Source organism: Pinus tabuliformis, chromosome 1_2, assembly GCF_031772625.1.
Source record: "Pinus tabuliformis cultivar Carrire ecotype Pingquan chromosome 1_2, CPIR1, whole genome shotgun sequence".
In the NCBI taxonomy this organism is placed as follows: Eukaryota; Viridiplantae; Streptophyta; class Pinopsida; order Pinales; family Pinaceae; genus Pinus; species Pinus tabuliformis.
The window spans coordinates 1340168508-1340192548 of record NC_142298.1 but is presented as its reverse complement, the minus strand read 5'-3'; the positions used below and the strand labels follow the sequence as shown (position 1 = coordinate 1340192548).

General features: G+C 41.1%; 1 pseudogene; it reads right to left on the bottom strand.

Annotated features, from left to right (window-relative positions):
* Nucleotides 1–10036: 10036 nt before the first annotated feature.
* On the bottom strand, nt 10037–17518 carry LOC149211153 (disease resistance protein RFL1-like; annotated as a pseudogene).
* Between the last annotated feature and the right edge of the window lie 6523 nt (nt 17519–24041).

The window sequence follows — 24041 nt, the reverse complement described above, 5'->3', positions numbered from 1 at the left end:
ACATCCTCTTTACTTCCTTCTCAATCGAGGGAAGAAGCATAGGGTTAATTCTTCTAAGTTTCTGCTTGAAGGGTTTCTGGTTTGGTTTTAAGGGAATGGTGTGTTGGATCACCGAGGTGTCATAGGATTTCAAGTCCTCATAGCTCCAAGCGAATACATCTTGGAACTCTTTGAATAAATCAATGTACTTGGGCTTTTGATCAAGAGGCAAATTTTTGGACAGTTTGATCATTTTTGGATTTTCTGCTGTCCCAATGTTGTGTTCTTCTATATCAGTGTTTATTGGCTGCAACTTTGGCTTTCTGGGCACATCATTAGCATCAAACATATCTTCTAGTGGGGTTAGGCCGGCAGGCAGGAAATTATCCTTTAAGTCAATGATCTTTGCCTCTGTTTTGTCTATTTCTTCCAAGTGCATCTGTTTCAGCTGTTCAATGTTTTCTTTGTCTAAAACCGTCGGGTTTAGGATTTGTTTGGCTGTTGCAGTTGTTACAGCCTGCTGATTTTCAGTTGCTTGCTGTTGGGAGTCATTCATAGCATCCAAGTCAATGTTATATTTGAGAATTCATGTTCAAGGGTGAGAAAATGATGAATTTGGGCATCGTTTTCGAACACTTGCCAATCTCTGATGTTATTTGGAACAGCGGGCCTATGTTTTATTTCGGCTGTCAAGTGGTGGTTTGGGTCAAAGGGAAGCTTACATGTACTTGCAAAAGTGGCTAGGCTGTGAGCGTGAATGTTGTGATTTCTTGAAATCTTGTCAAGCTTGAATTCAGTGAATGCATTGAGTATATTAGTGGCAGCAGTCCTATGGGCTCTCATTTTATTGTCATTGGTTACAAAATTACCTTTCATCTGTCGTATGATTAAATTAGAGTCTCCTAGGATAGACACTTTTTTAGCTCCTAGAGCTTTGAGCAGTTTAAGGCTTAACAGCAGAGCCTCATACTCTGCCATGTTGTTGGTGCATTTAAAATTCAGTCTATAGGCATGGCCTTGCGCATGATTGTTATATGTGTTGTGAATCTAGACACCTTCCCCTGCCCCTAACTTGTTGACAGAGCCATCAAACTCTAAGTACCATGTGATTTCTTGCTCACGGTTAGTGCTAAGAGTTTGAGTCATTATAGGATTGGGCAGATTTAAAGTTTCTATTTGGGGAAGTTCTTCTAGCATGTTGGTTGCATTATCTATTGTGACAGTCTCATCAGTGTGTGCAACTGATTCTTCATTAATGTGCGTTTGTTGTTCTAGAGCCAAAGGCTCATCCTCAATTGGAGAATTTGTGTCATCATTAAACAAAATAAAGGAATCCATGTCAGAATGTATTGAGTAAATGGGAAAATTTTCAGGCTTGCTCTCACTACTCACCACATATTTCATCAGTGTTTCTCTGTATAGTCTCTTTGGTTGCCCAAAGACAGAAATGGTGGCATAGGAGAGGTCCAGTTGAAGGGATCCTTATAGCTTTGCTCCCCATGATCTTGATAGGAGCATACCGTACTTTGGTGGGATGTCAGCCACCACCACATCCATGAGGATGGTCTTGTTGGGATATTGGACTAAGGAGACACACAAGTCTTTGATGAGGCCTAAAAATTTCACTTGACTTGAGTCAAATGAGTATAAATATTTGTAAGGTCTTGTGATATCGAGGTTTAGTTTATCCATGACTGCCTTGGGCATAAGGTTGTGTGAGGCTCCTGAGTCAAACATAGCATTGTGAAAAACTTTGTCATGTATATGCAAACTGACATAAAAGGGTGGAATAGGTCCATGTGTTGATTTTCCATTGACCTCTGGACCGAATAGCAGTTCAGGAGAATCATCCAAAACATTTACATCGTCTTTGTTCTCTGGAATCTGAAGCGACCTTTGAATTTGTTGCTTATATACATCGTGTTTGGCAAGTTCTGAAAGAGGAACAAGTATTTTCAATTTACCTATTTCTGCCTCTAAATTAAATGGTTTTTCCAATGGAGTCTTGGTGTTGATAATGGCAGTTTTTTCTGTTTCATTTGAATTATCAGTGATTCGCTCTTGCTATCAGCGTTGTGGGGATTAACTACTTGCGGTTTTACAGTTTCAGGAGGGTTTTTTGGAACGTTGTTTGAATTTTCTTTTGAGGAAGGAGGTGATAGAGGCTTCTCAACAGAAGGCTGCGTGTCTGTTATGTCTTCTACAGTCACTTGTTGCGGGTTTGGGACAGTTGTATCAGCTGGTTCTGTCATGACAGCTTTGTTTTTAATCTTGTTGGGCTGTTTGCCTTCCTTTGTTTTACCAGGTTCAGAGATGTCAATGGTCCTAGTTCTCAGCTTATATTGTTTGTGTACTTCATACACAACAGTATCATATCCTTGTTTAAAATCAAAAGACTCACCAGACTTAGTCTGAAACTGATTGTAATCAAGTTCATTTTGGTCTTCTTGGCTCAGGAAAGTCTGATGCTCACCCTTTAGATCCATCAAATTCATGTGAGTGTCTTCTGTGGGTTGACTAGAAGTGGATCCTTCAACATAGTTATCTTGAAAAGGAGGTCTTATGTCATGGTCTTGGCTAGACCTACCAGCATTTGTGTTCTGCGTTTTCCTGAAATTTGGGTTCCTCATGGTATTGGACTGCTGTCCTTCCCATGATGCTTTTCTTTCAACGTTTTCTACTCTTTCTCCCAATCTTTGCAGGCCATTGATAATAGCATCAAGCTTTTGGTCAAAGGCTGAGGGTTCTTCCTTAAAGGTGGTTCTTCTTTCCATCCTAGCTCTGTTTCTTTTGGCAATTAAGTTGGCCTCAATGCTGACAGCAACATTTTGCATGTCTGCAAGGGTTTGAGGAGCTCTTTCTTTTAACTGGTATGCCATATCTGGGTCGAATCCATCAGGGAATTTGTACAAGGCAAGGTCAGGAGGAGGTCTTAAATTCTGTGGAATTGCATTATAGACATTATTGAATCTTGCACAGTACTCCAAAACAGTTTCTTGAGGGCCTCTTTTAATTGTGTCGTATTCAGCTAGTATGTGCAAGGGGTCTTTCTTTTTCTCCCATCTGTTGGTAAAGGATTGGTAAAGCTCATCTGGGGTGGTTATGAAATTTGCAGCAAGTGATCTGAACCAAGTTCTGACATCACCTGTTAGACTTTGAACAAAAATTCTCATCCTCACGCTATCATCATCTATTTCGTAGTTTTCAAAATAATGTTGCATCTTTTTGGTATGCTGAATGGCTGTGAAAGGACCAGTGGAATCAAAATATGTGATTTTCGATTGGTAATCTTGATGTAAAGCCCCAACATTAGCAGGTAATTGTAGATGTGCATATCTATTAGCCATATTGGCAGGGATAAGTGGAACAACGGGGACAAATGGAACAACTGGGACGACAAGGATAACTGGGATAACAGGAACAACAGTAGTGGTAGTTGTAGTATTTGCAGTGAATGGAGGTGTGGAAGGAGTGCTATGAGATGTGGATGATGAACCAGGGGAAGCAGGAGTTGAACGAAATAAAACTTTGACAGGAGTTGGAACACAACTTGGGTAAGTTGTTTCAGGAGTTTTATCAGCGAAATCTTCTTGTCTTTCTTGCTTCCTAAGGATCTTCGGGATTAGGTTCGGATTTTCAAAAACAGCTGGGGGATTAGGATCTGGGTTTGACCTTTTATATCGTGGATTTTTCTTGGGAGCCAGCTTCCGAATTTGTTTTTGGTATTTTTCTGGGAATGTTTTTAGAAATAGCAAAAAACTAATCAAAATTTGGGACAGCTTATTTGTAACTTAAAACTAGCATGGACATTGACTGAAGCAGCATTTATTTTATCCTGTTAATGCAAAGCAAAGAACAGTTTGAAAGGCTTCCTGGCTGGCATTCAGGCTTCATCTGTAGTTTTAAGAGATAAACAAAAATTGGAAAGATTGATTTATGGTCTCAGTGGAGCTTTCTTACCTTCTTTGTGAAACTTTGTGAAATTATCTGAGGAAAGTCCCCAGCGGAGTCACCATTATGTTATCACTCAAGTTGTCCTTAAGCTCCGGAAAAGGATACGGCCGAGGTAACCACAGACCAACTTTGGACTGCAGGTTCTAGCCCACCTGCAATCAGAGAGGGCTCTCTCTTTCAGATTTAGCTTTGTTGAAAATGATCTTAGGCTAGTTATTCAGTTCAGGGGTTTTTGTTCTGATTTTGGTGGGAAAATTGATGCTCTCAGATAGAGAGGCAGAGCATAGTCTGAAGGCTTCAAACCATTGGGCGTGGAGTCGAAAAGGAGGACTGCTGGTGCGTTTTCTTGGTCCCAAGAGAGAAAATGGAGCAAGGTAGCTGCAAATGAAACAATGTTTCAGGTTTAAAGGATGAGATGAATGCTAAGTAATGAGGGGCAGTTAAGAATCCCTCAATTAGCTTAACAGGGGAAGATAGCAGGGCTCTACCTAGGGGCAGTAAAGAATCCCTAGATAATCAGCACACACAGGTGAATCGGGGTAAATATGAGCCAGAAAGAATTCATATTCATTACCAATTCATTCAGAGGAAAACATAAAGAAACAACAGAAATTGAGCATAGAGTGTATTTAAACAAATTCTAAGCTAATCTTTCTTTCTGCTATTTAGATAATGGTAAACAGTAAACAAAGGTAAGAAGCACTTATTGTATCAGATTGCAACACAATAATTCCATCTTCAGTCTCCAGAAAAAAACATTAACAACACATCAAACAGTCTCTTCTCAGAACTTTCGGCAATCTTTGATTACAGAAACAATCTTCAGGTATACAGTGTGAGTCTCTAGTGAAAAATACCAATTTACCAACCCTTGAAACAATGCTGAGGGCGGTATATATAGGGAAAACTCTCTACAATTTGTTTATTACATCTTGACCTAAACAGGTCCTAAAGAATAATTAATCTGACCTAATCCTATCTGAAATAATTGCATGAAAATATCTTTGGCTACGCTGAGGGCTGCCGTATCAAAATGAAGTGAATGTGCTTGTCCTCGGTGGCTTGGTGCAGTCGCCTTTGCAATAATTGTGCATGGGTTTCTGTTCTTTGCCGTTCGGCCGCCTTAAATGTTTTAGCTCTGATTTGAAGGCAGGGATGGGCTTACACTTATTGATTTGACTTTGCTGAGGGGGCTCATCAATGTTTAGCTGCTTCGAGCCCCTAAAAATCTTGACTAGTACTCTTTGACGTCTTTTTCTTCCTCTGATACTCTTTGACAATAAACTGGGCTGCTGCCCTGATGTGCTGTGCGTTAAATAAACATTTAATGGCCGCTGTTCGGCCCTCGGTCTTCTTCAAAACTGTTTTCTGCTCTTTTCTGCATGCTTCGCGAAGAAAAACGGGTCATTCGGTGCCTTTCGGGCTTGCTGGGGGCTGCGTGATAAAAAGATTCCCCATTTTGGCTCATTTTATCCAGTGATGCGCAATTTCTGCCTCAGAAACTGATTCCGGGGCTCCAGAGTGCAATTTTCGCCCTTCGCGCCAAAATTGTTGATGACGTCAGCATGACGGACCTCGTACGGTGGATGCCGTGGCGGGATGATGTCAGCATGTATAGAGGTGATGTGGCAGGGTGACTCAGCGGTACGGTGGCAGGAGGCCACGCAGGTGGATGACGCGGCAGGTGACGTGTGGCTTACATCACAGGGGGGGCGGTAAATGGTTTCAGGCACACCGCCTTTAGGCATGGGTGGTTTTGTCAGAGGGGGCTTCACCACACCTGGGAAGGTGATGCGTGGCGGGAGTACAGTGGCAATACCACCCATCTCCCGGACGCTAACCTTCGGGCGGCTCGGAGATGCGACGGACCCGCCAACCGTTGATCTGGGCACAGAACGATCGGACGGCTGGCGGTAAGGATGAGTCAGCGGAGGGATAAGGGGCAGGAATATACACAGAATATTATAATTTTAATAAAGCGTGGTGGGATTTTGAAACTTTGGTTTATGTGGGTTTTGGGGGTTACAAACGGGCGGCGGTTCATATATTTACACTTGGGACTTAGGGATAGGGGTGCAATATGGGTTTTTGAAGGTTTTAGGGCTAGGGGAGAGGTTGTTAGCATGACCAGGTGTCTCTAACTCCTGCTATGACACGGATGGGATAAAAACAGCCCCAAATAGACTGCTTTTTCCTTGACTTATAAGAAATATGGCTATATTGCCAGGGAGGGGATATTTACATAAGGGAGTTTTATATACATAGTTTCAGTGAGGGAAGGGGAAAACTGATAGGGAGTTATATACTAGAGTTAGTAGTTAATATGGGGATGATAAGCAGGCACTAAGGTGGGGGACCTTAGGCTAATTTTCGAGGGAAAAGTGACTTATAGATGAGAAATAAAGAATCCTTGAGTGAAGCAAATCTTCATCAAGATGAATGACATGGAAAGTGATGAAACTAAGAGGAATCAAGCAAATCTTGACCTCTTTGGGGAAATTAGTAAGTGACTTTGGGGAATTAGAAGAAGGGGGAGTTAGTGATGTCCAGCCTCAGCTCCTCCAGATGAAAACTGCCTGATAACTGTGATCTGAAAAGATAAAACACTTAGAAACACAAATATTGATCATGAATCATCATTCTGCAACCTCACAGCTACCTACCCATCCTACCTTCCTAACATTTTTTCTTCTTTTTGGGTGGGTGCACTTAGACTTGCAAACCCTGATTTACAATTTTTCTTTTGAATGCTTTCCTATCTAAATCTACACTTATTTCTGCCAAGGGCCCAGATTAAGCAGTTGGGTCGCTGTGATTCTCTACCTATCTACAAATCTGCCAAGATTAAACTGTTTGGACAGATACATTATCTACATTCTAAATAGGAAATTGAAACCTAGGGAGAGCAAGATTAGACTGTTTGAATATCCCTTTAAATACTCTTCAAAACTGGAACAACTCATCAAAATTGGAATACAACAGTGCCATTTGGACTAGTACAGTTCATGGCATTTTGTGGAAATATGGAACACTGCAGCCTGCAAAGTATGACATATTTGGCATGTAAAAATGTCAATCATGAAAGATGAAACCCTGTTGCAACAGGAGGCTAACACATTGGTCCAAATAAATCTGAGTGGACAATCTCCAAAGGTGCCTTTTCCCTTACTGAGTTTCTTGTTGGAAATGTCTCTCTATGTTGCTTTCCCAAGATACATCCTTCACATATGCTCTCTGGTTTTTCTATGAGTGGTAAACCATTCACCATGTCTTTCCTATGCAGCAAATTCAAACCTCCAAAATTGAGATGTCCAAATCTCATGTTCCATAACCAGTGTTCATCTTTTACCTCTCCTTAAAAGTTTACTTGTGTGATAGCTGCATCTTTTCTTCCATCTTCTTGTGAGTTCATAAATAGTTGTGCCTGTGCACCTTCTTTCTGCAAATCTGATATTATTTTTAGGGGAAACATTCTATTGTTTGTCATCTGAACCTTTGCAATCAATTGTCTTCTTGGAGGCCCATCCAAAATTGTGCACACATCTTTTTTGAATAAGACATTGTAGCCTTTCTGCATGAGATGTCCAACGCTCATGAGATTATTTTTCAGACCGGGGATAAAGTAAACATCTGAGATGTATTTCTTCTCCCCCTTCTTTGTTAGGATATTAACTCTTCCTTTTCCCATGACAATGACTTTTCTATCAATCCCTAATGTTACTTCATATTTCACACTTTCACCTAGATCAGAAAACATTTCTATGTTTCCTGACATGTGGTTGCTACACCTTGAATCTAGATACCATATATCACTTTGTTTTTCTTGTGCTACATTACAAACTAAAAACATGATATCATGGTTCTGATTTTTTCTTGTAAAATTTACGCTTGGCTTGTTACTAATATCATATTGCTTCTTTCTACATTCATTTGCATAATGACCATACTTCTTACAGTAATGACATTGAACTTGAGATTTATCATACCTCTTACCTTGTGCTTGATTTTGGCTTGGACCTTGACTTGAATTTTGATTGTTGCCTCTTCCATTTGAGCTTGAAGGGTTGCTTCTTCCTCTTCCTCTAGCATATGATCTTCCTTTGCCTCGAACTTGACCAAATGATACTTGTGTCTTGAAGGCATGCTCCAATGAGGATCTTACCGCTCTATTCAGTCTATGTTCATGAGAAATCAATGATGCATTAAGCTCATCCACTGAGAACTGTGAGAGATCCTTTGTCTCTTCTATGGCCACAACAATGGCCTCAAACCTTGCTGGCAAACTTCTCAAAACTTTCTCAACTATTCTTCTTTCCTCAAGTGTCTCACCATGAGACCTGATTTGAGTAACCAATCCACTTGTGCAAAACACGAGTCTATATTCTCAGACTCTTTCATACTGAGTGTTTCAAAATCTCACCTCAACATTTGCAGCTTTGTTGTCTTGATTTTTGCCATGCCTTGGTAAGCTCTCTAGAGGGTGTCCCATGCTTTCTTGGACTTCATTGCTACTGCAACCCTTGGGAAAATACTTTCATGAACTGCTTGGAAAATACAAAATAGGGATTTTGAATATTTCTTCATGTTGTCCCTTAATAAATCTCTTTCTTGTTGAGATAAGGCATTGTATGTTGCTGCATCTGCTAGTTCTTGAAAACCATTCTCCACCAAATCCCAAATGTCTTGAGAAGAAAATAAGGTCTTCATTGTAATAGCCCAATAATCATAATTTTTTCCATTAAATTGAGGTATTTGAGGATTAGTCAAGCTTGTGCTTGATGTTGCCATTTCTGAGCATAGCCGAGAGGCAGAGAGGTATGACTTTCGCGAAGCTACTTTCGGGAAGCTAGCTTCGCGCACCGTGGACCGTAGAGCTATTTCAGAGACTTAATAAATAATATTCACTCATGCACCGCAGAGCAGAGACTTAATGAATAATATTCACTCACGACAAAAATAACAAAGTAGGTTTCGAGCAACACAATAAAAACTCATTATTAAATTCTAAAACATGAAAATACATTCACATGAGGTTGTGGCTCATCAGAGACTTAATGAATAATATTCACTCATGACAAAAATAACAAAGTAGGTTTGGAGCAATGCAATAAAAGCTAAAATTTTACGCACAATAACACAGTAAAATACTGTAATTGTTGTTTTCACGTGCCCACCAAAATTTGCTCCACCATTTTCTCCCCAGAGACTTGCACTCTCTTTTTCTCTAAGCTCCTACTCTCTAACCTATTACAAAATGACTTTTACATTCATATATAACTCAACATGCGATTTTACATTTAATTTATGACAGAGAAAATTAATTAATATGATGTTGTTCTTCAGTGTAATCAAAATTGTGCACATGTTTCTTTAGTGTGGGAAATATTCTCTGAATGAATGCTTGCCCATATCTATTTACCAAAGTACATTGACTGCTTTAAATTCCTTGTTGCGTTTCAAAATGGTTCATGCCTCACTTCAGTCCTTCCATCTTCAAACAGAGATGCAACCTACAAAAATACCTCTGACAAATATGGTTGTTGTCAAGCTATTTATTGCGGTGATTGGAATTATTATTTCCAACACCTCCTTGGTTCCGAATCTGAGTTTTCCTCCCATCCAAAAGTGCAGCGACCTACATGTACTTACTGGTGTAAACCTTTCAACTACATCTGCCTCTAATATGAAAATAACATTAAAATATTGAATTTACTAAGTTCTAACTTGTAATTCAAATTTTCTGGTTCCCATTTCAAAAACATTTAAAAAATCAATGCAAAGTGATAATGTCACATTTTTTTCATAATATGACAGGGAGATTTCAATATTCACTATACTTATACATGATCTTGATTCCCTAAAGGAAGAGAGAATGGTTTCCCTGAAAGATCATGATCTTGATCTTGATTCCCTGAAAGAAGAGATAATTTGCATAAAAGCAAATTTGAAGAGTCAGTCATGGTCTCGGAACTCAAGTGATTCCAGCTGTGTGAAAGTGGAATGAGTGGCAAATCGATACTATTGAAGATAAGGCATTGAGTGAAAATGACCATAAGGCATCTCACATTAAAAATCATTATGGGTAGTACCATGAGGGACAACATCACGACCATGGTTTTGATGGGAAAACCCGTTTGCATATGCTTGAGAAACCCATCCCATCTTTATGGCGGTGCTCATAAATCAACTTCTTCAGTATCTCTACGTGCTTTTCTCCTTCCATTGCTTGAATTGCAAACCATGCTTCGCCACCTTCTTCTTCAATAGACTCGAGTATTAAGGGACTGCCATACACATGCAGTGCCCTCAGATTCTGTAAATTTTTGAGTGCTGGTGGAATGGCCCTGACGTTGGAGCAAAAGACTAAGCCCAACTTCTTCAAGAGAGGCAGAGCCCCATCCCTTATAGGAGGAAAACTGTCAACCACATCAATTTCCTCCAACCAGAAACTTTCTAGGTGTGGAAAGGCACCTGCCTCTCCAAAGGCATCGGGTAACTCTTTTAGAGACGAGGATTTAACTATATCTAGCCTCCTAAGCCATTCAAGCTTCTCCAACCCTGCAGGGATCTCCTCCAGTTGGGGACAATCTCTTAGTATTAGACAATTTAGCAGTTGGAAACCACATATCCACGATGGGATCTTACCCAAAACGTTGGACTCCACAAAGAGACTGGTTATCTTTACCATACCTCTCATGTCCTCTAGTAATTCCTTCATATGTGACATCCTTAGGATGAGAGCCCTCATCTCTGTCATGTCGCCCACTACGCCATCTGTAATTGGCTCCTTCGAGCACTCTAGCGCCAGCCATTTAAGGTGCTTCAGAGGGTGTAGATCCCGGAAGCGAGAACGAGCACAACCTCCCATCAGATCACGTAGAAGTATTCTCTATGGTGGTGTTGCTTGTGGCCAGGTTTTCCAGCACCTTTCCATTTTCAGATACTGTAGCGATGTCAACGTAGAGATCCCACAAGGCATGCACTTCAACTGTTGATAGAAACTCAGATCTAGATATATCAAACTTGTCATCTTACCTAACTCATAAGGCAACTCACTCAGCTGGTAGCATTCGAACAGATCCAGTATCTCGAGCTTCTTCAAACATGTTACTGAATTTGGCAGCTTCACTTTTGGTGATTTTTCTAAATGAAGGAAGACCAGACGCTTCAGTGCTCCAAAGTTATGAGGCAAACTTTTTATGGATGTCCCTCCCAAATCAAGAAGTCTAAGAGAGGTGAGAGTCGTGACCACTCTTGACGGAACATATTCTAGAGATATGTTCTCCGAGAGTAACATCGCCCGCAGACCCTAACCTCGATATCCATTAGGTATTGACCTAAAATTATTTTCCCTCAGAGAAATCCTGGTTTTACGGGTGCAATGCTTCAATTGGAATTCCACCAAACCTTTCCCCACTCTGAAACAACAATTCTCTTCCTTTTCGGCAATTTGCAATGCTAGACGATGTAAAACATCATGCACAGAGAAGATCACCACTTGTCCATCAGCATCCTTAATACTAGCTTCGATCAGACATCGATCCACTAAAAAGTTAGCGTAAGCCCTTCCAACTTCTAATGGATCTTTACCATCTTCCGTGGGAAGAAGGCCCTCTCCTAACCACAGGTTTATCACATACTGCACAATCATTTCCTCGTCCTCTTTTAAGGTGCCCAAGTAGAGAAAGCAGAGCTGCAAAGGTAAATATTGCGAGGCGCACAGCGCGTCATAACTCAATCTATGTAAATGTGTTAGAAAACCTGCACAGATGAATCTAGCTAGTAAAGGTTGAGCACACAGCTTTGTAGAGCAAAAACACTAAAAGAAAATCGAAAGAACAAAAGAATGATTCATTAGAAAATAGGTTACAATGCTCATGATATAGCATTACTGGGTGAAGATCCCAAGGTAATGCACCATAGTGGTGATCAATGAGAAGACTCAACACCTACAACAAGTTCTGGAGAGAACTAGCCAGTTGCGGAGTGAAAGAAGGAGCAAATCAAGGAGTAAATCATGTAGAGGAACTAACCAGTTGCGGAGTTAAAGAAGGAGCAAATTAGGGAGTAAATCATGCAGAAGAACTAACCAGTTGAGGAGTTGAAGAAGGAGAAAATCAAGGAGTAAATCATGCAGAAGGAATGTTGCATGTAGTCCCATGCTCTAACTAAGAGTCCGCATGTAGGTGTGTAGTAGTTTCAACACCCCCCCTGAACACCACTATGGGGAAAAATAGAAAATGGGGCCCCAACAACTAAGGCCAACGGTCACCCAAAATACAATGCAACTTGTACTAAAATTGACGAAAGAGGGAAAACCTCGTGGGAAAAAGCCCCCCTCAAAATACAATGTAATCAAAAGAAAAGAGGAAGAAAAGACAATTGCTAAGCAACTGTGTCCTTCACTCCAAGACGATCACGCAGAGAGTGAAACTTCTGCTCAGTGAATGTCTTGGTGAAGATGCCTGCAATCTATTCTGCTGAAGGATAGAACTGCAAATCAATGACTTGATCATGTAGTAAGTCTCTGATGTAGTGCATATGGATCTCTATGTGCTTTGTCCGCTGCCGCTGTACTGGATCCCTGTAAAATTTGAGAGTGCTCTAGTTGTCACACCAGATGACAATGGGCTGGTGGAACTGGGTGCCCAACTCAGTGAGAAAGTGTTGTAGCCATAGAGCCTGAATGGTGATGTTGACTACTCCTCTGCACTCGGCCTCGGCTGAAGAGAGAGCAATAGTAGCCTACTTCTTGCTCGACCAACAGATAGGGCCAGATCCTAGACTAAGTGAATATCTGGAGGTGGACTTGTGATTAATGTTGTCTCCCGCCCAATCAAAATATGTGAAGCAAAGGATATTCAATGCAGTGCCTGTTGCATAGTGAATCCTGAAGGTGATGGTGCCCTGCACATATTGGAGGATGCGCTTGGCAGCATTCCAGTGTAGCTCATGCGGCTCCTGCATGTATCTGGAAACTGGCCCTACTGCATATGAGAGATTTGGACTGGAGTGTGTGAGGTACAATAAGCTCCCCACTAACTATCGGTAGAGAGTGCTGTCAACTAATGGAGTGTCACCTCCATCCTCAAGGTAGACCCCAGATAGAAAAGGAGTTGGTGCTGGCTTGCAGTCAGTCATGCGAAATCTCTCGAGGAGATCCCGTGCATACTTAGCCTGAGAGAGTTTGATGCCTGTGGCATCCTGGCTAATCTCAATACCAAGAAAGAAGTGTAATGGACCCATGTCTGTCATCAAGAACCTATCATGCAAGGCCCTATTGACTGTAGCAATGGTTGAAGCCAAGCTGTCAATGATTAAGAGATCATCCACATACAAAACTAAGATAAGAAGAGAATCATGTGTCCTGAGCATGTAAACATTCGAATCAGACTTACATATTTCAAAGTTTTGTGATAAGAGAAAAGAATCCATCTTCGCATACCAAGCTCTCGGGGCCTGCTTAAGGCCGTAGAGATATTTCTTCAGTCTGCAAACGAAAGATGAATCCTGAATGAAACCATGTGGTTGCTCCATGTAGATCTCCTCTGATAGGTCTCCATGAAGAAAGGCATTCTTCACATCCATCTGATGTACTTCCCATCCCTGGGCAGCCGAAATGGCAAGTGTAAGGCGTATGGAATCCATCTTTGCTACTGGAGCAAAGGTCTCATCATAATCAATGCCATGCACTTGTTGGAAGCCTTTGGCTACTAGCCTTGCTTTCCATCTGGTGATTTGCCCATCTGTATCACTCTTGGTCCTGTAGACCCATTTGCATCGGACAAGTTTCCTTCCTAAAGGAAGGGGGACCAGATCCCAAGTCTGGTTCTTGAGGAGGGAGCTATACTCCTCCTCCATGGCAGACTCCCAATATGGATGCCCAACAGCCTTAGCATAAGACTGTGGATCAGAAGACTGAACCAAATGACAATTCCAGGATGGCAATGGTTCAGTGGCAGTGAGGACAAGAGGAGGCTCAATAAACTTTAAGCTAGTCCTTTGCAGATCAGAATTATCCCCCACAAGACCATTTCTAGCAACTGGGTGGTCTTGTGCATATATCTCATGTAAGCTCCTTGTTCTCTGATTTATGACAGGGGAATTTGATTCACTACTGGAAGCCCGATCTGGGCTTGGATGTGGATCATCATATGCATGCATTGGATTTGTATCTGAAGACTCTGTCTCTGCATCTGCATGCTCTACTACGGCATCTGCATGCTCTGTATCTGCATCTGAGTGTACTGAGTCATCATCTCAGACATGAGGTAGATAAAAGGTGTCTGCATGCGGCAATTGAGGTGCATGTGAGAGACTTTCCTCAAATTTGACACTTCGCTCAATGATGAGCTTGTCCGTAGAGGAAATCAGGAGTCGGTATCCCTTCACACCATCAGGGTATCCAACAAAGATGCACTCAATGCTCTGTGGATCAAGAGCTTTCCTCTTTTTAGAGGGGATCCTGGCCCATGCTCGGGAGCCGAAAACACGGAAGTGGGTGACCTCTGGTTTAGTGCTGCTCCAAGCCTCAAAGGGGGTCTGATCCTTGATAGACCTATGAGGAGATCTATTCTGGATGTAGTTAGCACAATTAAGTGCTTCAGCCCATAGCTTATGAGGTAGTGACTTAGCATGCAACATGCAGGAAGCCATCTCTTTGAGAGATCGGTTCTTTCTCTCAGCAACTCCATTCTGCTACGAAGTGTATGGAACTGTGTATTGCAACTATATGCCGGACTCAAGGCAAAGGTTCTGAAGTGCTGTGTTAACGTATTCCCCCCCATTTTTTGTACGGAGAGCTTTGATTTTTCTCTCTAACTGTGTCTCAACTAGTGCTTTGAAATCTTCAAAGTGCGCAAAAACTTCAGATTTGTTCCTGAGAACATACACCCAATTATACCATGAGAAATCAACAATAAATGTAAGCACATATCTTGCTTTGTTGATGGAAATATGAGGAAAAGGCCCCATGAGATCACTATGGATCAGATCTAGAGGAGAGGATGCTCTGTGAGTCTTGCCAGTGTCAAATGTTTCTCTAGGATGTTTGCCAAGGACACACCTTTCACAAACTCCTTTGGAGAAACTGATATTTGGCAAGCCTTCCACCATCTCATGCTTTCTTAGCTGCTACATATACCTGTAATTTAAGTGACCAAACCTCTCATGCCAAAGCCTACTACTATCATCAGCATCTGTAAGTAATAAGGAGGATTCATATTTAATAAATTCAGAAAATGCATATAGTCTGGCTCCATTGTTTACCTCACCGGTTGAAATTTTGGAGCTGCTATGTAGGTCATATATGTTCACTACATCTGGAGTGAATTCCACTCTCTTTTTGATGCCAGAATGAGTGATCTGATAAAATGAAAGCATGTTTACCGAATGTTTTGGAACATGAAGCACATCTTCAAAGCTTCCATGTAAAAGTTCCACTCTACCTTTTCCTGTGACCTCAATAGGTGAGTCATCTCCCATGAGGATGGGAGGTCCTTTGCATGCATCCAAAGAGGAATAGACTTCCTTTGCAGTAGCCATATGATGTGATGCACCAAAATCTATAATCCATGCATCAGGGGAAGAATTAATTGCAACTAAAGCATGAAAATTGTTACCTTTCCCATGTGGCGGATCCTCAATTTTCTTCTTGGCGCCTTGAGGGATGTGGTCCCCAAGATTGTGCTTCTGAAGGATTTCTGCCAATTGGTCAATTTGTTTCTTCATGCAAGAGGATTTTGGATGGAATCCTCTTTGATAGTAGGTGCATCTGTTTCCTTTCTTCCCTTTCTCATTTCTCGAGCCGGAGGAGTCATTGAAGGGCTTGGTGTACCCTTCCTTCTTTGGATGGGAATGCACTTTTCCCTTGTATTTTTGCTGCTGATTTTTCTGATTTGAATCAAATCTGTGATTTTTATTGTGGCTGCCATCATGCACAACAAGTGCATGTGATTTTGGAGGTTTGATTTTCCCCATGCCAATGAGTTTATCTTGCTCAAAAGTAAGGGACTCCATGAACTCTTTGAGATAAGGCATAGTGTAGGATTTACCTGTTGCGAGATTTACTGAATGAAATGTAGACACAAAGACGGAGTATTCCGGTCTGAGCTTTGACATAATAGAGAGAACTTGGCGACTCTCCTCCTTGGATTTTTCAATTCCACAACCCTTGAGTTGCAGAAAAAGATCATTATATTTGGTGAAGAAGTCTTGAATTCTGTCATAGTTCCATGGATCCAATGACAACAGCTCCACTTCAAGTAGATTTCCTTTCATCTCATCCTGTTTTCCGTAGAGTTCTTCAACCTTTTTCCAAATCTCATTGGGAGTATTGCAAGCAGATAGATGAAACTGCAACTCTGGAGAGATGCACATGCATATGGATCCGTGGGCCTCATCCATACGGTTGAGGTACTTGGATTTCTCTATGGTTGAAGTGGATTCCACTTCTGCAGCCATGGTAATCATGTACAACCATTTTTGACGAAGGTATCGAGCCATTTGGTCCTTCCATTCGTGATAGTTGTACGGTGTTAGGATCGATGCTTTGGGAAACTCCATTTTTCTGTCGATCTTCGATCTCCAAGCTGTAATACCTACAAAATAAAGTACTGGTGCATCTTTTATTTAGCAACCTGTGGGCTCTGATACCATGTAAATTTGTTAGAAAACCTGCACAGATTAATCTAGCTAGTAAAGGTTGAACACACAACTTTGCAGAGCAAAAACACTAAAAGAAAATCGAAAGAACAAAAGAATGATTCATTAGAAAATAGGTTACAATGCTCATGATATAGCATTACTGGGTGAAGATCCCAAGGTAATGCACCATAGTGGTGATCAATGAGAAGACTCAACACCTAGAACAAGTTCCAGAGAGAAAACTAGCCAGTTGTGGAGTGAAAGAAGGAGCAAATCAGGGAGTAAATCATGCAGAGGAACTAACCAGTTGTGGAGTTAAAGAAAGAGCAAATCAGGGAGTAAATCATGCAGAAGAACTAACCAGTTGCGGTTGAAGAAGGAACAAATCAAGGAGTAAATCATGCAGAAGGAATCCTGCATGTAGTCCCATGCTCTAACTAAGAGTCCGCATGTAAGTGTGTAGTAGTTCCAACAATCTCAACCGATTGTAGAGTTTCTTCTCTACGTGAGGGTCCACTTTATCCGCATTTTGCAACTTCTCCAGAGTCAGCCGCCAATCTGATGGCGTAGTGGTGCCCGCCATGGCTGCTCCTATTACTTTGAGAGCAAGTGGTAGCCGATCACACTCCCCACAGACATCCTGGGAAATCTTTTCGATTCCAACATATGGAGTGTGTTGAATACCTACAAATGCATGAAAGCAGAAGAGGCTCCAGCTCTCATCTGCAGACAGACTATCCATGGCAATTTGGGTACCCACTCTCATTTTTGAAAGGACTCTTTGATCTCTTGTCGATACAACGATCTTGGAGCTGTCATTTATCTGATCGTCCGGTACGCCCAACATCTCCAATAGATTTTCACTGTCATCCCAAATATCATCTAAAAATAGCAAGAACCTCTTGCTGCTAGTTTTTTGATAAATCCATCTCTTTGACATCTTCTTAGCTTCATCTCACATCAAAGCCCTCACTTAAATGGAGGTCTATCTGTCTCCCAAGGTTATTGCAGAGATTTATGATTGAAAATTTTTGGGAAATTGTCAACCAAAGAATCAAATCTTTCTCAAAGTGTTGTTGCACTTGCTTGTCATTCAAGGCTCTCTTGAGGAGCAGAGTTCTTCCAGATCCACCCATGCCAACAATGCCTATTTTGGATGTCGCAGAGGCTATAATTTCATTATCATCTGTTAGTAGATGTTTAATGGTTTCGAATACCTCATCTTGTCCCATGATGCATGCCTCTTGAATTGGCTGCTGCCTGTAACTTGCAAGGCTTGGATGCCTTGTTGGAGGAATTGAAGATTGGCTCTCAGCAGCTTCATGGCTCTGTAACTGTATGTTTTTCAGTTCAAAATAAATTTGTTGAGTGAATCCAATCAAAGACAGTCTTTCCAGATGACTCTGCAGACTGTCAATACTCTTCTTGATCTTCTTGCTCAACAAGTATCGAGGTACCATATTATATGCTGGAACTTGACATTTATGCACCATTTTGATTGCAACTTCCATAATTCTGTTCAATGTTTGAAGCTAGTTGTTAACTGTAACAGGTTCAATCTCGTTAACTAAATCACTCTGAGACTTCTGAATAGCTATTCCATATTGTTGAATTTCCATGTTTATAGGCTGAATCTCCTTCACTAAATTTTCCAAAATCCCCAACTCTTTTCTGCAACAAAGAGCAATCTTGATGTGCCCCTCTATTACTTGAACCGCCCTATCAATAAGAATGCCCATTGATCCAGATACAAATCCAGGATCTCCCATATTTTCTCCTTTCTCTCGATGATTTTGATGTCGTGATCTTGCTTAAAGCTAGACGTTAATATAGTCTAATTAACCACGAAAATGTGTGGGGAAAATATGAATCAGCGGGGAAATAGTTACACCATCACTGAAATGACTGGTAGCTATGAACGATACCAGTCTAAATAGTAGGTATGAATTTTAGGTGCAGTCATAGTTTCTTAATCGAAAACATATGAGATGAGAATGCTATGTAATTTTCTAATGGTATGTGCTTTTCTAATAGTTAAATTATAAAATTTAAATTTGTATTAGGTGGTTTAAATTTTAATCGAAGAGTTAAGAATTTCACCAAATAAAAATTGTTCTAAAGATATTTGGCTAAATCTAAAATTGTATAAAAAAAATTGTTTTAAAAGTTCTTTAGCTAAATCGAAAGTTGCATAATAAAGATATTTGGCTAAAAAGTTGCATAAATAAAAATTGTTTTAAAAGATCTTTACCTAAATCAAAAGTTGCATAATATTAATGAGAACATTAAATAGATGATTAATTCTTCTATTAAACATTACAACTAACCTCAACCAAAATTCAATATAGTGAAAAGAACAACCTGCAATTTACTTTACAAGCTTAGTGATATAAAAAGACCATTTAACCTTTACTTGTTCTAACTCAATTTACAATCTTTGATTGTTCTTTGGCTTTCCGGTTAATCAACGTAATCATCTCATCTATTATTTTTACTTACTTAGCATCTAGGTTTACATAGGAGTCTCCTTTGGATCTCTCACATTTCTAACTCACTATTTAATATTTACTTGTTCTCTAGCTTTTGATATTAACAACGTAATCATCTGGTCTATTATTTTGAGATACTTCACATCTAGGTTTACATAGCAGTCTCCTTTGCATCTCTAACATGGGTTATTCGATGAGCTACATTTATTACTCTGGATTTTCCTTATTCTTGGCTGCCTCTTTCATTAGTTTTTGACAACTATTTCAACTTCCTTGTTCAAGGGTGGCTCGCAATTCATAAAAAACATCAACTAAATATTATTATTAAAGATAGTTAATATATATTTATATGGGAAGCCAAGAGGTTTTCTAAAATGACTTTTAATTTTAACCAAATCTTTCACCTCTGGTTCAAGCTAGGATGATACAAGGATGCTCAATAAGGAGGAGATCATATTGTTACGTGTCTTGAATAGTGCTAAGAAGAAAATGAACATTGTTAAAATACGAACTAATTCATGCCAGCTTCAAAGTGAAACTGACCATTGGTCAATTCCCAAAAATCCTTGTAACTAAAGATTCATCTTTGGGATAATAACAAGGTTGAAGATGAAAAACACTTTCTATTCAATTGTCTAGATATTAGTCACATCCATTCTATTTTTCAAAATATTTGCCACACTACCGACCTTCTTGACTTGTTAAGCTAGCAAAACTAGGATGATCTAGGAACACTTCTCTCCACTCTTTTCAAGCATATAAATAATATGTTAAAAAATCTCAATTAATCTGAGGGCAATGTGTAATTATATTTCTCCAATAAAGCAATACAAAAAATTAAAAAATCAATGTCTTCCTTAGACAAAATGAAAATAACCATATACATAAAAAAAAACTATAATACAATTATCTCATGCCTTTAATAGTTCTTTTATCATATACTTTGAATTCAAATGGATTATAAATTTACCTTCGAAACAATTTTTTTTTACTACATTAAAATTTCAAATTAGGTAAAATTTTAAACATCTTTACTCTTTACTAAAGGCAATACCATTTTTTTTTTTTTTTCTCCATAAAACTACTCTAGGGTATTATATTATATACATGAATAAATTACAAGCAGAGAAACAAGTTTTCCATGGCCAACTATGGCTCTGTGGTAAGCAGCTGAGAAATTCATGCTCTGAGCATTTGCTGCCCCAAAACTACCTCAAAAACAGAGTTTAACTTTGACAGTGCCCACGCAGGGGCCGAGACTGATGCAGAACACCCACGCAGGGGCCGAGACTGATGCAGAACACCCACGCAGGGGTGACATTGAGAATTGGCGAACTCCCAGACACAACTGAAAAACTTAGTGACAAACAGAGCATGTCCTGTATAAAGATTACTAGACCCACGCTCAAGACTCGAACCAGACAGAGAATTATAGGTCATGACCATATGACCGAGACCCAAAATCATCAAAATGAACCTGGCATGTGAATGACTGGAGAAATTAGTCTGCTGGTTCCGTTTCTTCCGGCTCCATCTCCACAATCGGGTATCCCCAGCCCACCAGCTCCTCTTCCGAGTCCTCTCCAGCTTTAGACGTCGACGCATCCTGTGCTTTTGCTTGAATTGGCTCCTTTCCCTTTGCTTCCCCCGGTTGTTCCCCTGCCAAATTCTCCATATTTGCAGAAGTAGGAACTCTGCTGTCATCGTGTTCCTCTTCTGCTCTGCTAATAAAGAGAATTGAAATGTGGACATTGAGATTGCCCAGCCTGAAGATGGCTGAGCCATAAGCCGGAAGCACCAGCGGCCTTGGCAATTGCTCAGGCGGGGCATCAGAGTCCAGGAACGAAAATGCCTGCAGATGGGGAATTCCGGCTCTGCGGAAACAGTATTGACAACAACAATGGTGATGCGCTTCTGCAGCTGCAGGAGGGCGACCTGGTGCTCCACGACCCCTTCCTCTTCGGCATGGTTGCCTCTCTCTGGTTCTGGCCATGAGGATGTAGAAAACCAGAGTTTCCGCAGCCCCAAGCCAATTCCTAAACTCCAAAATCGCCAGAGGCCAGAGAGTGTTCCTACACTTCGCTTGCTGCGAATGTCGCTCCCCATACCAGTCCGCCTCCTTAAGTTCCATGGCTTGCTCTTGAACCCCGAGCGCCATGAATGCTCCTTACAGTCACCGCCTACTCGCATTAATGCGAATGAACTCCGACGTGAAGGCTTCAGTATTAAACTCGCCAACCTGCCAGACCTCCTCCCGCGTTCGGTTGACTCGTGGCAGCTAGCGATGGCCATGTGGCCTCCTCGTGCTAGCTGTACCCTCCGGCTGTTCGGATTAGACACCCGCATCCGGGGAAAGGATTTCTTTATGCACCAAAGCGATACAATCCTTTTTGAGCTTGTCATCTTCTATCATATCCAGAGGGCCGGAGAAGAAATGTATAGATTGAGACGCTCCCTGATTAGCAAGCCGATCAGCTACCTGGTTAGCTGTCCGCCTTACATGATGGAAGGAAAGATTCTGGAGAGCTTGGAGCTTTTCTTCCAGGGATTCCAGGCGATTTAATAATCTCCAACTTTTGGCTATTTTGACCGCCTTAGCTCCTGCTTGCATTCGTTTAGCTACCTCTATAAGGATGAGTGAGTCGCCTTCTACTTCAAGAGGTGAGAGATGGTGCTGTTCAGCTGTGCATATACCTTTCCAGAGACCTTCTAGCTCTGCAGCATTGTTAGTATCTTTCCCTATGGAGCCGTAGTAGACCACCAATGCTTCTCCATTATGACTTCGGATAACTCCTCCAAAACCAGCAGGTCCTGGATTGCCTTTAGCTGCACCGTCAAAATTGAGCTTATAGGAGTTGTGCGCAGGTGGGGACCAAACGGAGGGTGAAGCTGATCTGATGTGGGTTTTGATTGTCTCTTTGACTAAGTATTTGAGATTAAGATTCCATTCCTTCATAATGCAAAGCTCCTGTTGAGTTTCCGGCATGTCATCCTTATTCCAGACTTTGATGGCTAGGGTTTCCTGTAGATGTTCTTTTAGCTTGAGCCAGATATCATCTATAGATCTTGAGGTACTGTTAAATATTCTGTGATTTCGCTCTTTCCACAGTGTCCAATAAGCGAATCCTGGTATAATGCGCCATAAGGAGTTAAGTATCCTGCATTTGTATGGATATTTTTCCCAGTTCCTTATAGTGTCTGTAATGTCCTCCGGCCTTGGGTGTGTTCTCCTGCTACATTTCTCAACTCTTTCCCAGATTTGTTTTGCAAGCGTACAGTCTTCCATTAAATGTTTAATAGTTTCACCATTTGTATTGCAGTTTGGGCATCTAGAAGGCCCTACAACGCCTCTTTTGTTCAAATTATCCCAGGTTAGAATGCGTTTTCTACTGAGAAGCCACAGGAAGGTTGATATTTTAGGCCAATGCCCAGCTTGCCAGACTTGCTCCCATAGTTGATCTTTTGCCATTCTGGGGTTGGAGTATCGTAGTTGATGAGCTTCCTTAGTTGTGAAAGTGCCCTTGGTTGTGTAGCCCCATCTGAGTTTGTCTGGCTGATTCGAGATTCGAATCTTTCTGCTGCTGAGTTCCTTATCTATATCTGCATATTCTTCTCCCTGCCAATCAGCTTGCCAGAGACTCGCTGGTTTCCAAGCTTGGAAGTCCTGATTTGTAGACGATTGCCAGAACTGATGTACTGAAGGAATGTTTGCTTGGTTCATTTGAGCTTGCCAATGCGGTTTGTGAAATAAATTAGCCAGTTTGGGAAGTTGTTGCCAAGAATCTTCCCAAAAACGAGCTGTCTTGCCTGAGTTGATTTCCCAGAAGCTATGCTCCTGAAGGAAGCTGCTTTGGGTTTTTGCATTGTTCCAAATTAGAGATCCCGGCGATGTTGGATTTATTCGGATGAGTTCATTCTCTTGACTGCCTTGAGCATACTTGGCCTGCCATAATTGTGCCCAGGGTGTGTTTGGCTTGGATACCCAGTTCCACCAAATTTTAGCACTCATGGTGTTATTGCTTTGTAGCGGATCTCTGAGACCAAGCCCACCTTCCGATTTTGGTTTGCAAACCTCTGTCCATTTGACAAGAGCCCATTTCCGGTTCAAGCTTGTAGATCCCCAAAGAAAGTTCCTCTGAAGATTTCGAATTTCTTTTAAAATCCCTTTCGGAGCTGCTAGAAGAGAGAATAAATAGAGCGGCATAGCTTGGAGAACTGCTTTGATTAGAACAAGTCTGCCAGCTAGATTTAAAGCTCTATAAGTCCAAGATGAGAGCTTGGCTTCTATTTTGTCCAGTAACGATTTCCAAGTAATCTGCTTAATAGCAGAATCAGAGAGAGGGGCACCAAGGTATTTTGACGGCAAGTGTGAAATTGTGAATCCAAGGATCCGAGCTATGATCCTTTGCAGGAAGGGAGGGGTATTAAAGAAAAAAAGCTGAGATTTGGATGCATTAATGGAGGTGCCTGAAGCTTCTGAGAAAAGGGAAAGAAGGGATTTGAAAGCAGTGGCTTCTTTAGCAGAGGGGTGCCCAAAGAGCATTGTATCGTCAACAAATTGCTGATGGGTTTGGGGTGGTCGCCCATGAAGAGAGATGCCTTTAATGCTTTGAGAGGAAACTGCTGATTTGAGGAGCCTGCTCAAGCCTTCAGCCATTAAAACAAAGAGAAAAGGAGATAGAGGGTCCCCCTGTCTGATGCCACGAGAGGGGCGAAAGGGGTGGGAGGGAGATCCATTCAGAATAACAGAAAAACTTGGCGATGTGATGAGATTCATGATCCATCTGGACCAAGTTACACTGAAGCCAAAAGCTAAGAGCATTTTGTGGATATAATTCCAACTGAGTTTATCAAAGGCTTTAGAAAGATCCAATTTGAGAAGCATACCTGGTTTTTTGAGCAGCTTTAAAGAGTGGATGACTTCATTTGAAAGTATGATTCCATCCATGATTTGCCGGCCTTCAACGTACCCTG